The sequence below is a fragment of the Pleurodeles waltl genome, chromosome 9 (genome assembly GCF_031143425.1).
Source record: "Pleurodeles waltl isolate 20211129_DDA chromosome 9, aPleWal1.hap1.20221129, whole genome shotgun sequence".
NCBI lineage: Eukaryota > Metazoa > Chordata > Amphibia > Caudata > Salamandridae > Pleurodeles > Pleurodeles waltl.
The window spans coordinates 571,065,532-571,081,730 of record NC_090448.1 but is presented as its reverse complement, the minus strand read 5'-3'; the positions used below and the strand labels follow the sequence as shown (position 1 = coordinate 571,081,730).

Here is a 16,199-nt window from a genome sequence, read left to right as displayed (position 1 = left end):
GCTGTGATTAGAAAAGGATAGCAAGCCTTGTGGGAAAGTTGAACCTCTACATCTGAAAAAGTAGAATGTAGGGGTAGAAGGTCACTCCTTTGGTACTTTGTACATATAGAGTTGAATTCAAAGGTATCCCTTTCAAAGCTAGACATCCAGTGGTTGACCAGGTCTTAAGTTCCCTCATGAGAGATGAATAGTCTACAGCAATGCACATTTAATGGTTAGTGGAACCTCACTACTCTGTTGATCCGGAGATTGGGAAGTTCTCTACAAATTTCTGTTCTCTTCCAAAGTCTAATATTCTCTTTTTTTTAAGGGCCACTTAGATGAACTGGCGCACTATAAATCCCTCCAAATGCTTCCTCACTTCAAGCCTATAGGTAGCTGAATAGAGTATTGTGCAAATAGTCACCATTAGTTTGAATTCTCCATCTTGTAGCCATTAGTTTGTCTGATTTACTAAATGGTACAGAGGACTCCATGAGCTTCGTGAAGTGGGATATCCTCTGCAGACATTTTGCCAATTTTATAAAATTGGTTCCTGAGAATGAAGGTTTTCTTTTACCCTTCATATTCCTCCTATCGTAATAAAATATATGTTGGAGATGCTTAGCCAGTTAGAATTCGATTCCCGGTCTCCAGCATGGTTGAACATAAGAAACCATCACGCGCCCTCTGAAGTATGTGAACTAAACACCTCTTATGGATTGACTTAGTGAGCTCAGGAAGGCCACAAGCAGCCTGGTAATTTGCATACAACAGCAAAGATAAGACTCAACAGGAAATAAGTAGCAGCAAAAGAGATTAGAAGCAAAGGAGAAATTTAAAACATGGCTTTACCCATGAGCTTAGACACGGTTTTATAAAAATATTGATTTGTATAAAAGAGTGAAAGCAAGAAAACAAAGCTAACACTTATCAAAGTTTAGAAGACGCCAAGTGAGTGAATAAACTGAACACTTATTGCTTCATTGAAGACCTAATTGGATCATATCAGCAGATTGTCTGACTTATTAATTTGCACCATAGAGCCTGCTAACTAGAATTATGCGGCTTAATGGCAATGGAATAATGTTATATAAGCCATGGCATTGATCTCTTCAACACATCTAAATTCTGAAGGTCTTGCTTTTTTCAGTTTTTGAAATGCAATAGATGTGTTCCATTAACAGGGGCATGACTCAGATTTTGAAACCCTAATAATGTATCCATCAGTAGTGTAGGTGTTAAAGAGTGCATCTGAAGTGCAGGTGCTCCATAACAGGCAAATAATAATTTTGCACACAAAGGAATAGGACCAAGAGGAACCAGACCATGCTTTCTGCATATGCATAATGAGTAAGCCAGGGTACACCAAGTGCTCCATACCACTTTAAAGGAGTACTCCATTGTTGTTTTCTTGATTTTATATATATAGGAAAATAACAGAGGACATCTTGCTGTTGCAAAGCATGCATGTATACAAACCTGGTAATGTGACAATGCGATTCCATGAATTTGTCTCTTGGTGTCCAGCTACACTAGGCTGCTGGAAATCAAGCGGAGGTAGCATTCTAGACACTAAGGGAACTACCATCAATGCATATCTAGCTACAATCAAATTCTGTTGTAAGCAGATATAAAACAAACAGGATAAGAGTTTGGACAAAACTAATAGAGCTAAACTTTGTGCAAAGCATTGTTAAAAATATTAAATAGTGTGTGATATGAACTTTCACTAATTATAAGGACCAAACAGGACCATTAGTGATTTGCCTCATAACAGCCTTAAAACCAGAATGCTTGGAGGAAACTTCGAAAAGTAAAAAATGTAACATAAGAAAAATCAACATTTCTCAAAGGATCATTTGTTCCAGAGTTAGTTTGTTGTTAATGTAGATGTTTGAATCAAGATAAGACAGTCAGGCCAAGGGCAGGCCCATGTGTGAACGTCCGAGAGTGGACCAGGGCCCCCCTCTATCTCCCTCTTTTGGTTAGGGAAGTACAAGGCTGTGATTGTTAGAGACTCTGTACTATCGAAAGATATGGATCCCTCTAAAGCCCAATGTGGTAAGTCTAACATTCGATTTTATTTATCCTTTGTGGTTTTGGCCCTTTGGCCCTACTAAAGTAGAGGAAGAAGTGGTCTTATAAGTGCGGGTTGATTTTGTTCCCCCTTCAGCTAACTTAAGTATCCTTAAAGAGGTAAGTTTGTCATCTGCTGGTATCTTTGTACTTAGACACTGCAAGGGAGTAATGGGTGGCAAAGCGACCACACTTCTAGTTTAAGCGCTAGTGCACCAGATAAGCCCTGAGGCTACTTTGCCCCAAAAGGAGACCGGGTCAGAGTCTGCAGCAGACCCTCTTCCTCCCTCTTGGGAGAGGAAAGAAAGGGAGTGGGCTGCCTCCAAAGTTAACCCTTTCCAGAGTCTACAGGGGAAGGATGTTTTCTCTGCAGAATTACTTGATCCTGTTTCGACAACAAGGTCCTAGACTGTGTGGACAAACTTTATTTAACCTCTTCTGTGCCTTGGACGAGATGATCTCGTCCAAGGCTACAGTTCCCCTGTGCCTTGGACGAGATCATCTCGTCCTAGGCACAGGGGAACTTGGGGGCGCGCTAGCGCGCCCCCCGTGCACCCCCCCTCCCCCCCCCCAGGCGGGGATGGAAGGGGAAGACCTTCCCCTTCCACCCCCGCCCCCCCCACGGCAATCCGATGACGTCAGCGCGCGCACAGCGCGCTGACGTCATCTAGTGTTGCCGGGTGCGCTGGAAGCCATTTGCTTCCAGCGCGTCTACCGAGGAGGACACAAAAGGTGAGTCCTCTTCGTTTTTGGGGGTCGGGGGTGGTGGAAACAGACACGGGGGGAAAGGAAAGGGTTTTTCCTTTCCCCCGGTGCCTGTTTTCATTAGATTCCTGCTCCACGATCGCGGGCAGAGCCCGCGATTGTGGAGCAGGAATCTCCACTAGCCACCAGGGATTTATTTTTGTCAATATTTTGGGGGCGACCCCTTGGGCAAGGGTCGCCCCCCCCGGGGGCAATTATTTTTAGTATTTCGCCCCCCCCTGGGGGCAGATCCGCCGTTTTTTCGGCGGATCTGCCCCGACGGGGGGGCGAAAACCACTAGACACCAGGGATACTGTTATTTTGGCAAAATTTTGGGGGCGACCCCTTGGGCAAGGGTCGCCCCCCCCGGGGGCAATTTTTTTTTGTATTTCGCCCCCCCCTGGGGGCAGATCTGCCGATTTTTCGGCGGATCTGCCCCCGGGGGGGGCGAAAACCACTAGACACCAGGGATATAGTATTTTATGTTTATTTTGGGGACGACCCCCTTGGGCAAGGGTCGCCCCACCCCGGGGGCAATTTTATTTTGTATTTCACCCCCCCCCCCCCCTGGGGCAGATCTGCCGAATTTTCGGCGGATCTGCCCCCGGGGGGGGGCGAAAACCACTAGACACCAGGGATTTTATATTTTGTGTATATTTTGGGGGTGACCCCTTGGGCCAGGGTGGCCCCCCCGGGGAATTTTTATTTGTATTTAGCCCCCCCCCCGGGGGGCAGATCCGCTGATTTTTTGGCAGATCTGCCACCGAGGGGGGTTGAAAACCACTAGACACCAGGGATTTATTTTTATTGTAAAGTTTTTTTTGGGGGGCGACCCTTTGGGCAAGGGGCGTACCACTGGGGGACACATTTTTTAGTATTTGCCCCCCCCTCCCCCTCCGGGGGCAGATTGCCAATTTTTGGGCTGATCTGCCGCCGGGGGGGGGGGGGGGGGGGGGGCGGGGGGGCAAAATCCACTAGACACCAGGGATTTTGTTTTTGTTGTTTATTTTGAGGGCAACCCCTTGGGCAAGGGTCTCTCCCCTGGGGAGTTTTTTTTTTCTGTTTCGGCCCCCCGATGGCAGACCAGTCATTTTTTGGACGATCTGGCCCCGGGGGGGTGGAAGCACACTAGGCGCCAGGGATTGTGTGGTGTGTGTGTAATTTTGTAGGCCCATCTGCCCCCAAGGAGGGCAGAAACCACCAATACGGCAGGGATTTTTTTGTTTTGTGCTGGGGGTGCCCCCTTTGGGAAGGGTTGCCCCCTAAAAGGGGGCACAGAGGTGTTGCCCATTTCGGCTAATTTTTTTACGCCCATCTACCCCCGAGGGGGGGCAGGATCCACTTAGGTACCAGGGACAACTTCTAAGTTCTTGGTGGTGGGGTGTTTGTCAACAGGCAAAGTATTTGTATTTGTGATTATAACAATTTATTTCTTCTTTTTCTTCTAGTTCAACGCTTTTGCTTCCTTTGCTGTGGATCTTAGCGGTTTTGGCAGTAGTTGTCCAGTGGTTTGCATAGCTGCATGTTTTAGGTAAGTGAAAGCAATTTACTCCAAAGGAGTATTGTTGACATGCATGAATGACATGTTTGTAGGTGGTGTACTAAATGCAGTATTGTGTGTTTGACATTGTCCTTAGATTTGAGCACAGTGATGTTTGTGTTGTCATATGTCTAATTTGCTTTTTTCTTTTTTCTTTTTAGTGGGATATCATTGGTGATTGCTGTGTCTGTGCAGAGTAGTTGCTTGGTGAGTAGCTATTTCAGGCAACTGAGTGGTATAGTTTTTTGTAGTACATAACTCTTTGTGATAAAGCTACACTTTGTTTATTACTTATTTTAGTGCTAGTTGTTGTTGGCAATCCATTTGTTGTTAGGATCATGGCTAGCCGCAAAGTGACCGCTCAGCAGGTTGTTCGCATGCTCTTTGAGTCGTCTTCAGACCATGATTACGACACTGACTCTGCATCTGAGGCAGAGGAGGAAGCAGGAGATTCTGGAAGTGAGTTTTCTGTCCAAGAGTATTCTTCTGATGAGGAAGCTACTCTCAGTGCAGATGAAGGGCCTGAGTTAGAGGAGGACATTGATGTGCCAAGAGTGCAGCAGCCTGGGGCTGAAGGGTTTCCCATTAGAAGACCTGACACCTGGATTGCCCCAAACATGGAGCAGCCACAGTTACCTGCATTTACTAGTCTCCCAGGGTGTAGAGTTAATACGGAAAACTTTCTGCCTGTCCATTTCTTTCACTTGTTTATGGACGATGTATTTTTGGAAGAGATTGTGGAGCAGACAAATGTGTATGCAGAGCAATATTTGCGGGACAACGCTGCCAGACTTAAGCCTCAGTCTAGAGCTACTCATTGGGTTCCCACATATCTGGAAGAGATGAAAAGGTTTTTAGGTTTGTCTTTTTTGATGGGGTTGATCAGGAAGCCGTCACTGGCTTCTTATTGGTCTACTAGTCCCTTGATGGCAACTGCTATATTTCCTGCAACTATGACACGTAATCGGTATTTGCTTCTTCTTCGTATGCTGCATTTTGTAGACAATGCTTTAGCCTTGCCACGAGATCACCCTGATTGTGACCGCCTTTTTAAGATTAGGCCTGTCCTTGATCATTTTGTGGATCGGTTTTCAGAGGTCTATGTTCCAGGCAAAGAGATAAGTGTGGACGAGTCTTTGGTCCTTTTCAAGGGGCGTTTAGTTTTTAAGCAGTACATCCCTAGTAAGAGGGCACGGTATGGGATTAAATTGTATCTGCTGTCAGAAAGCAGTACAGGATATGTTTATAATTTCCGGGTCTACACTGGTAGGGATTCCAGTATTGACCCTCCTGGTTGTCCGGCCACTTTTGGAGTTAGCGAAAAAATTGTGTGGGAACTTGCTAGACGGCTGTTTAACAAAGGTCACCATTTGTACGTAGATAATTTCTACACTGGAGTGCAGTTGTTCAAGGAGTTGTTTAGGGTGGACACTGTTGCTTGTGGCACAATCCGTTCTAAACGCAAAGGCTATCCAAGGGAGCTTGTCTGTAAAAAACTTGAGAGGGGACAGTGCAGTGCCTTGCGGAATAATGAGCTGTTAGCTATGAAATTTTCAGACAGGAGGGATGTGTACATGCTATCGACCATCCATGATGAGAGTACTTCCCCTGTGGCTGTTTGGGGTCAGGTTGCGGAAGTGCGCAAACCTGCGTGCATTTTGGACTACAGTAGGCACATGGGTGGTGTTGATAGAGTAGATCAGAGGTTGGAACCTTACACTGCTCTTCGTAAGTCGTATGTGTGGTATAAAAAGTTGGCCCTACATTTATTTCATTTGGCAACTTTTAATGCCTTTATTGTATACAAGGATTGTTCACCTGAGTCAAGGATGACTTTTGTTAAATTTCAGGAGTCGGTGATAGAAAGCCTTATTGTGGTGGAACCGGCAAGAGTTCCTAGAGTAGAAGTGGTGGAGGATGTGGCTAGATTGAAAGATCGGCACTTTCCAGATCACATTCCTCCCACTCCCAAAAAAGACATGCCCACAAAGAAATGTAGAGTATGTGCCCGGAGATCAATCCGGAGGGAGAGCCGGATGTACTGCCCCGAATGCCCTTCAAAGCCTGGGCTGTGTGTGCCCAGCTGTTTTAGAAGTTACCACACAAGGAAAAACTTTTGGGAAATACCGTGAGCGTAAGCTCTCTGTTTTATATTTTCATATGTTTCACGGTTGGCATCTGTCGTGTATTTCGTTTGAGGTTTTGTGTTTGTAGTTTTGTGCCTATTTTATAATTAGTAGTTTATTTGTTGTTTATAAATAAAAAAAAGTGATTGCGGTGTGCGTGGGGTGGCGCTTGGCTGGCGGTGTGCGTGGGGTGGCGCTTGGCTGGCGGTGTGCGTGGGGTGGCGCTTGGCTGGTGGTGTGCGTGGGGTGGCGCTTGGCTGGCGGTGCCAGCCAAACGGCAGTCCACACTCCCATCAGCTGGTGTGATTCTTGTATCAGGCATGTGGCGTATGTAAGTGATGGGCCCTTGAGTGGCGCGGTCTGTCGATGTGAGTGTTGTAATGTGCTGGGCCCGTGGCTGGCGGTGTGAATGGTCTTGTGCGTGTCATGTATGAAAGGTGTGTGAATGGACTGTAAAGCGGTTGGTGCCTTGTCGCGGCTTTACAGCTCACGAGCTGTGAGTCATTGGTTCACTTTTTTGCCTTTCAGTTATTAGCAGTGCATTTCATTTTTGTGAAATCTCTTGTTAATAAAATTTGATCCACTGAACCATCACTCACCCTCGTGCCAAATCCAACCAGTATGTGTTGTAAAAAATGACAAAACCTGCTCCGCTGTAATCAGGCGTCGCAGCACACCTGTGACACGCTAGGTGCCTCGGGTGGGACCCCGATGATGAAGCATGCCACCAACTTGGTTGGTGGGTGAGGGGTCTTCTTCACATAACCTAAGTGTTTCTTTTCACTATTTTAGTGTTTGGCACATCACGGACGTATGTGCACACATCAAAATGATATATTGCAAAAATACCTATCCCTTCAATCTCTTCAGGTTTTGGGCCTTATTCTGTTGCAGGCACCTGGCCCACCCACACAAGTGAGGTATCATTTTTATCGGGAGACTTGGGGGAATGCTGGGTGGAAGGAAATTTGTGGCTCCTCTCAGATTCCAGAACTTTCTGCCACAGAAATGAGAGGAAAAAGTGTTTTTTTGGCCAAATTTTGAGGTTTGCAAAGGATTCTGGGTAACAGAACCTGGTCCGAGCCCCGCAAGTCAACCCTCCTTGGATTCCCCTAGGTCTCTAGTTTTCAGAAATGCACAGGTTTGGTAGGTTTCCCTAGGTGCCCGCTGAGCTACAGGCCAAAATCCACAGGTAGGCACTGTTTTCTTTCAAAATTTAGGTTGTGTCCACGTTGCGCTTTGGGGCGTTTCCTGTCGCGGCCGCTAGGCCTACCCACGCAAGTGAGGTATCATTTTTATCGGGAGACGTGGGGGAACGCTGGGTGGAAGGAAATTTGTGGCTCCTCTCAGATTCCAGGACTTTCTGCCACAGAAATGTGAGGAACATGTGTTTTTTTAGCCAAATTTTGAGGTTTGCAAAGGATTCTGGGTAACAGAACCTGGTCCGAGCCACACAAGTCACCCCTCCTTGGATTCCCCTAGGTCTCTAGTTTTCAGAAATGCACAGGTTTGGTAGGTTTCCCTAGGTGGCGGCTGAGCTAGAGGCCAACATCTACAGGTAGTCACTTTGCTAAAAACAGCTCTGTTTTCTGTGATATGTCCACGTTGTGTTTTGGGGCATATCCTGTCGCGGGCGCTAGGCCTACCCACACAAGTGAGGTATCATTTTTATCGGGAGACGTGGGGGAACGCTGGGTGGAAGGAAATTTGTGGCTCCTCTCAGATTCCAGAACTTTCTGCCACAGAAATGTGAGGAACATGTGTTTTTTTAGCCACATTTTGAGGTTTGCAAAGGATTCTGGGTAACAGAACCTGGTCCGAGCCACACAAGTCATCCCTCCTTGGATTCCCCTAGGTCTCTAGTTTTCAGAAATGCACAGGTTTGGTAGGTTTCCCTAGGTGGCGGCTGAGCTAGAGGCCAAAATCTACAGGTAGTCACTTTGCTAAAAACAGCTCTGTTTTCTGTGATATGCCCACGTTGTGTTTTGGGGCATATCCTGTCGCGGGCGCTAGGCCTACCCACACAAGTGAGGTATCATTTTTATCGGGAGACGTGGGGGAACGCTGTGTGGAAGGAAATTTGTGGCTCCTCTCAGATTCCAGAACTTTCTGCCACAGAAATGTGAGGAACATGTGTTTTTTTAGCCAAATTTTGAGGTTTGCAAAGGATTCTGGGTAACAGAACCTGGTCCGAGCCCCGCAAGTCAACCCTCCTTGGATTCCCCTAGGTCTCTAGTTTTCAGAAATGCACAGGTTTGGTAGGTTTCCCTAGGTGGCGGCTGAGCTAGAGGCCAAAATCTACAGGTAGTCACTTTGCTAAAAACAGCTCTGTTTTCTGTGATATGTCCACGTTGTGTTTTGGGGTATATCCTGTCGCGGGCGCTAGGCCTACCCACACAAGTGAGGTATCATTTTTATCGGGAGACGTGGGGGAACGCTTGGTGGAAGGAAATTTGTGGCTCCTCTCAGATTCCAGAACTTTCTGCCACAGAAATGTGAGGAACATGTGTTTTTTTAGCCAAATTTTGAGGTTTGCAAAGGATTCTGGGTAACAGAACCTGGTCCGAGCCACACAAGTCACCCCTCCTTGGATTCCCCTAGGTCTCTAGTTTTCAGAAATGCACAGGTTTGGTAGGTTTCCCTAGGTGGCGGCTGAGCTAGAGGCCAAAATCTATAGGTAGTCACTTTGCTAAAAACAGCTCAGTTTTCTGTGATATGTCCACGTTGTGTTTTGGGGCATATCCTGTCGCGGGCGCTAGGCCTACCCACACAAGTGAGGTATCATTTTTATCGGGAGACGTGGGGGAACGCTGGGTGGAAGGAAATTTGTGTCTCCTCTCAGATTCCAGAACTTTCTGCCACAGAAATGTGAGGAACATGTGTTTTTTTAGCCAAATTTTGAGGTTTGCAAAGGATTCTGGGTAACAGAACCTGGTCCGAGCCACACAAGTCACCCCTCCTTGTATTCCCCTAGGTCTCTAGTTTTCAGAAATGCACAGGTTTGGTAGGTTTCCCTAGGTGTCGGCTGAGCTAGAGACCAAAATCTACAGGTAGTCACTGTGCTAAAAACAGCTCTGTTTTCTGTGATATGTCCACGTTGTGTTTTGGGGCATATCCTGTCGCGGGCGCTAGGCCTACCCACACAAGTGAGGTATCATTTTTATCGGGAGACGTGGGGGAACGCTGGGTGGAAGGAAATTTGTGGCTCCTCTCAGATTCCAGAACTTTCTGCCACAGAAATGTGAGGAACATGTGTTTTTTTAGCCAAATTTTGAGGTTTGCAAAGGATTCTGGGTAACAGAACCTGGTCCGAGCCCCGCAAGTCACCCCTCCTTGGATCCCCCTAGGTCTCTAGTTTTCAGAAATGCACAGGTTTGGTAGGTTTCCCTAGGTGGCGGCTGAGCTAGAGGCCAAAATCTACAGGTAGTCACTTTGCTAAAAACAGCTCTGTTTTCTGTGATATGTCCACGTTGTGTTTTGGGGCATATCCTGTCGCGGGCGCTAGGCCTACCCACACAAGTGAGGTATCATTTTTATCGGGAGACGTGGGGGAACGCTAGGTGGAAGGAAATTTGTGGCTCCTCTCCAGAACTTTCTGCCACAGAAATGTGAGGAACATGTGTTTTTTTAGCCAAATTTTGAGGTTTGCAAAGGATTCTGGGTAACCGAACCTGGTCCGAGTCACACAAGTCACCCCTCCTTGGATTCCCCTAGGTCTCTAGTTTTCAGAAATGCACAGGTTTGGTAGGTTTCCCTACGTGGCGGCTGAGCTACAGGCCAAAATCTACAGGTAGTCACTTTGCTAAAAACAGCTCTGTTTTCTGTGATGTGTCCAGGTTGTGTTTTGGGGCATATCCTGTCGCGGGCGCTAGGCCTACCCACACAAGTGAGGTATCATTTTTATCGGGAGACGTGGGGGAATGCTGGGTGGAAGGAAATTTGTCGCTCCTCTCAGATTCCAGAACTTTCTGCCACAGAAATGTGAGGAACATGTGTTTTTTTAGCCAAATTTTGAGGTTTGCAAAGGATTCTGGGTAACAGAACCTGGTCCGAGCCCCGCAAGTCACCCCTCCTTGGATCCCCCTAGGTCTCTAGTTTTCAGAAATGCACAGGTTTGGTAGGTTTCCCTAGGTGGCGGCTGAGCTAGAGGCCAAAATCTACAGGTAGTCACTTTGCTAAAAACAGCTCTGTTTTCTGTGATATGTCCACGTTGTGTTTTGGGGCATATCCTGTCGCGGGCGCTAGGCCTACCCACACAAGTGAGGTATCATTTTTATCGGGAGACGTGGGGGAACGCTAGGTGGAAGGAAATTTGTGGCTCCTCTCCAGAACTTTCTGCCACAGAAATGTGAGGAACATGTGTTTTTTTAGCCAAATTTTGAGGTTTGCAAAGGATTCTGGGTAACCGAACCTGGTCCGAGTCACACAAGTCACCCCTCCTTGGATTCCCCTAGGTCTCTAGTTTTCAGAAATGCACAGGTTTGGTAGGTTTCCCTACGTGGCGGCTGAGCTACAGGCCAAAATCTACAGGTAGTCACTTTGCTAAAAACAGCTCTGTTTTCTGTGATGTGTCCAGGTTGTGTTTTGGGGCATATCCTGTCGCGGGCGCTAGGCCTACCCACACAAGTGAGGTATCATTTTTATCGGGAGACGTGGGGGAATGCTGGGTGGAAGGAAATTTGTCGCTCCTCTCAGATTCCAGAACTTTCTGCCACAGAAATGTGAGGAACATGTGTTTTTTTAGCCAAATTTTGAGGTTTGCAAAGGATTCTGGGTAACAGAACCTGGTCCGAGCCACACAAGTCACCCCTCCTTGGATTCCCCTAGGTCTCTAGTTTTCAGAAATGCACAGGTTTGGTAGGTTTCCCTAGGTGGCGGCTGAGCTAGAGGCCAAAATCTACAGGTAGTCACTTTGCTAAAAACAGCTCTGTTTTCTGTGATGTGTCCACGTTGTGTTTTTGGGGCATATCCTGTCGCGGGCGCTAGGCCTAGCCACACAAGTGAGGTATCATTTTTATCGGGAGACTTGGGGGAACATAGAATAGCAAAACAAGTGTTATTGCCCCTTGTCTTTCTCTACATTTATTCCTTCCAAATATAGGGGTGTGTGTAAAAAAGACATCTATTTGAGAAATTCCATGTAATTCACGTGCTACTATGGTCACCCCGGAATTCAGAGATGTGCAAATAACCACTGCTCCTCAACACCTTATCTTGTGCCCTTTTTGGAAATGCAAAGGTTTTCTTGATAGCTATTTTTTACTCCTTATATTTCAGCAAATGAATTACTGTATACCCGGTATAGAATGAAAATGCACTGCAGGGTGCAGCTCATTTATTGGCTCTGGGTTCCTCGGGTTCTTGATGAACCTACAAACCCTATATATCCCCGCAACCAGAGGAGTCCAGCAGACGTAACGGTATATTGCTTTCGATAATCTGACATTGCAGGGAAAAGTTACAGAGTAAAAAGTAGAGAAAAATTTATGTTTTTTTCACCTCAATTTCAATATTTTTCTTTTTCAGCTGTTATTTTCTGTAGGAAACCCTTGTAGGATCTACACAAATGACCCCTTGCTGAATTCAGAATTTTGTCTACTTTTCAGAAATGTTTAGGTTTCTGGGATCCAGCATTTGTTTCATGACCATTCCTGTCACTGACTGGAAGGAGGCTGAAAGCACAAAAAATTGCACAAATGGGGTATGCCCCAGTAAAATGCCAAAATTGTGTTGAAAAATTGGGTTTTCGGATTCAAGTCTGCCTGTTCCTGAAAGCTGGGAAGCTGCTGAGTTTAGCACCGCAGACCCTTTGTTGATGCCATTTTCAGGGGAAAAACCACAAGCCTTCTTCTGCAGCCCCTTTTTCCAATTGTTTTGAAAAAAACGAAATTTTCACTGTATTTTGGCCAATTTCTTGGCCTCCCTCAGGGGAACCCACGAAGTCTGGGTACCTTTAGAATCCCTAGGATGTTGGAAAAAAAGGACGCAAATTTGGCTTGGTTAGCTTATGTGGACAAAAAGTTATGAGGGCCTAAGCGCGAACTGCCCCAAATAGGCAAAAAAAGGCCTGGCACAGGAGGGGGAAAAGGCCTGGCAGCGAAGGGGTTAAAACTAGACTTACTTATGAAGGGCTTATTTGAATCATTCAATCAATATTTCTGGAATATTGAACAGTATGTCAAGAAAATCAAAGAGGGATCATAAATGCCTGCAAATTTCCATCCAGATCTGGTGGCTAAAGTTCTGGAGCGGTTGTGAAGTCCCTTTGTTGGTATCCAGAGTACTAGGACTGACGTGAGGGCATCTGGCAGGGTGAGTCATTCTGGTGAGAATAAAGGGAGGGTTACTACCCCTGATTTGAACCTTCCTCCTGTTACTGCTGTTAATATGGGGAACGGTACACAACTATGGAACCACAAGAAATATGTCATTGTTGTGAAGGTCCCGTAGGAGCTTTTTATGGGCATGTTATTTTAGCCATAGACCTACAGCCTGTGCTGTTTAGCCAAGTTGCAATTTGTTTTATTCATTTTTATTTTCTGAGCAGAAGCTTTCTTCTCCAGTGGTTTCATTTTTCTTTGTCTTGTATACTTTTAACACAGAAATTGTTTTAATTCTTTGTACTCTGACATTCGTGTTCTGTGCTGTGCTCAAGGTTGTCTCCAATATGTTGCTGATACAAAGTGGAACACCGCAATCTCTGCCAGTTCACGGAAACATACATGTTTACGTTAGGAAAGTTTATTAGCTGTTTTACTATAAGAAAACCCTGTGCCCCTTAAATGTTAGAGGCAGAGTCCCAGCCTGAAGGTTTCCACCTCATGCTGTCGCTTCATTGCAGCTGTCTGCTGAGACTTGACTTCTTTCTCTGCCTACATGAGAGAGGACTCTCAGTAGACTACCAGCCCTCTTCATTACTTCCAAATCCACGTATGGGGATGATTTACTTTTAGGGATTATGAAGGGCGGATTAGGGGTAACACTGCTGTGCTCTAAAATAATACTTTAGTGGTGTAGGTAGGAATTCCAACACCTAGCATTCGAACACTATGGTGGGACTTTATTTTTTACTTTTCTTGTCACCGCTTTATTATTATTATGTTTTATCATCTAATCATTGCAGTACATGCTATTTTATCTAGGACACAATTGATTCAATAAAGTACATTGAACCAATCTTTTGTTCTGTTTGTCTTTGCATGTGTGAGATGAATGCAACTGGGAGAAAAGGATGAGATCTTTTCCACCACGATTTCCCCTGAGAAGTCAGAATGTCATGCACATGGCTGACACAAATTACTGCCCCTTCCATGTGCTAGTGAGGTACTGCTAGCTAGCCGAAAGGGTTAGGCCGACAATTGTCACAGGGTGTGGAATTGGACTAAGTTCCCCACAACCTGGTGGTGCTCCTGCCCAAATCCAGCAGTCTCATTGGTACAATGAGAGCCAACACATCATGCGCCACCAACACTCGGTAAGGCACTGAATTGCGGATCTCCCTGAGTATCTTTGTCTCACTACATGCTAAAGGCACCCCAATAATATATACGGAGATGTCCGTGGTATTGAGTATTTCCTCCTCAACTAGATAAGTACCTCCTATGTTAGACTGAAGGTTGTTCAAGTTTGAACCTTAAAATAATTAATCCCCAATTAGTGTCATTATCTCTGAACAGGTACATTTACCATGGCGAACCCGCAGTGGGTGATAATAGCACCAAACATGCAACCACCTCTGATTAATCATTTATTAGCTAATGGACTTATGGCCCAGGGCGGTGCAGTTAGATTTGTGGTTGAGGACCATTCAGCATATAGAACAGAAAATTTCTACTTTTGGGTCAATTTTCCAGCAGTTGATGGGAACACTAATACATTTAATCACCATACACATGCTAATGCACCTGCACAGTACAGAGAATACACATATATAGAGATACTTCTATCTTTTCAAGACCACCACAACTGGCTTAATGGCACCCTTCCACACACAATACTTCATGTTAGGCTAGGTCCTCTGAGCAATGATGGCCTTACCTGGCCTTTATTGGCCACACAAAGACAATGCATCCTGATGCAGGCACCTTGGCGGTAGCTGAAGTTCACCGCTTATATTCAGCTTGTAGCAATATATTTATTCTTAGTACAATTTGTAATGCAAACGTTAACTACTAACCCAGCACGTGCTGCTCCAGCACAACCGCACACAGCCTCACCAGTCATTAACCCTGCAATGTTGCATTCGATCATGGGTGAAGTAACTGCAAAACTTGAAGAAATTCCGTTTTGGTTAGCTCAAAAGATAAACATGCTGGAAGCTGTATTTCCCCTCACGGGACCTCAAGATAAACATAGAATTCTCACTATGTGCTTGCCATTTGGGATGGTTCCCGCTGTGGATAACGGCAGCACATGGGGCACGGTATTAGTCAAGCTCTATACTAACGCACACGATACACCAACAATTGAAAATCTTCTGGAAGTGTTAAAACAAATCCAAGATGACTACAGAGCTGCCCGGGCCCTGGGTTTGGGGATGCAATTAATTGGCAACTTTGCCACAGTATCCTCAATAATATTAAGTAGCCCTAATGGGAAAGCAGTAACACTAGCAGTGTGCATGTGGCTCCAGGATGTTCCAGTACAGGATCAAGGGCGCAAGCTGCCTAAAATATTGCAGAAACCTATTCAAGTATAGTTTGGGAGCCAGAGCTAGTAAACTACAAATACAGGCTAAATGCAATGAGGATTCTACCAAGCAAGCAGCTGAGAGTTCTAAAAAACACTGGGATAAACAAAAACAAACATTCAAAAAGAGGGGAGAATCACCGCATTTGGAGACCCCTGACATACACTATAACTTGCAAAATAGGGATAATATAAAAACGCCTGGCAGCTCTATGTATACAGTATACGCCAATCTCATTCTTTTCAGGACTCACCTGGTAAACGCAGTGAGAGAGGTGGGTGATAGAACAATGCACAAAATTATGTGAAACTGAAAAAAGATTCACAGCGCTCAGCTGAAGTTTCAATTAAAAAAGAATAGAAATTTCCAGAACAAAAATTCCAATTTAAAAAGAAGGTGGTGGCAGCTATTTCTGCACAAAATGCTGCACAGGTTTTGAGTTTATATTGAAGAACAGGAACTGGGGACGGACCTTGCTAGACAGCGCAGGAGAGGTCACAATAGTTCGCCGGAATCTTCTAGAGCAGGGGTCTTCAAACTGGGACCATAGGGAGGGCCTCAAATGATCAGGGGGGGGGCGCCAGGCTCTGGCCAGAAGAAGCATTATGTTAATAACAGGGCTTTGTTTTAAGGTGAAAAAAAGAAGCAGCAGTAAACTGCTCTGTAATGGGCCGTCACTAACATGTTTTGTCATTTATATTTAAGCTGGGAATATGTGTCAAAAGGGAAGGGACTCCAAATACTCTTCACAACCCTCACACCCACTTCTAATAATCACACTGTGGATACTTTTACACATTAGTAAGGCCTGCCTGACCAGAATAGTATACTAAGAATTTAAGGCAACAATGATTTATTGTTCAGCTGCACATTCCTACCAATTAAATTGAGTACGTAAGAGGTGCTCAAACACTAAACACGTACTTGCTGCCAAAGTACGTATACTGGAAATGACAAATATCTAGACCAGTTAATAACAAATCAGAAACAACAGTCAGTGGAGCACACATATATATAAGTCTTAGCCAGCCAGAATAACAAT

The 16,199-nt window shown here is 45.5% G+C and overlaps 1 protein-coding gene across 2 annotated transcripts in view; it reads left to right on the top strand.

Annotated features, from left to right (window-relative positions):
- Positions 1–16,199, top strand: part of LOC138259674 (cytochrome P450 2C15-like) — a 376,589-nt gene that overhangs the window by 98,623 nt on the left and 261,767 nt on the right. The window lies entirely within an intron of this gene.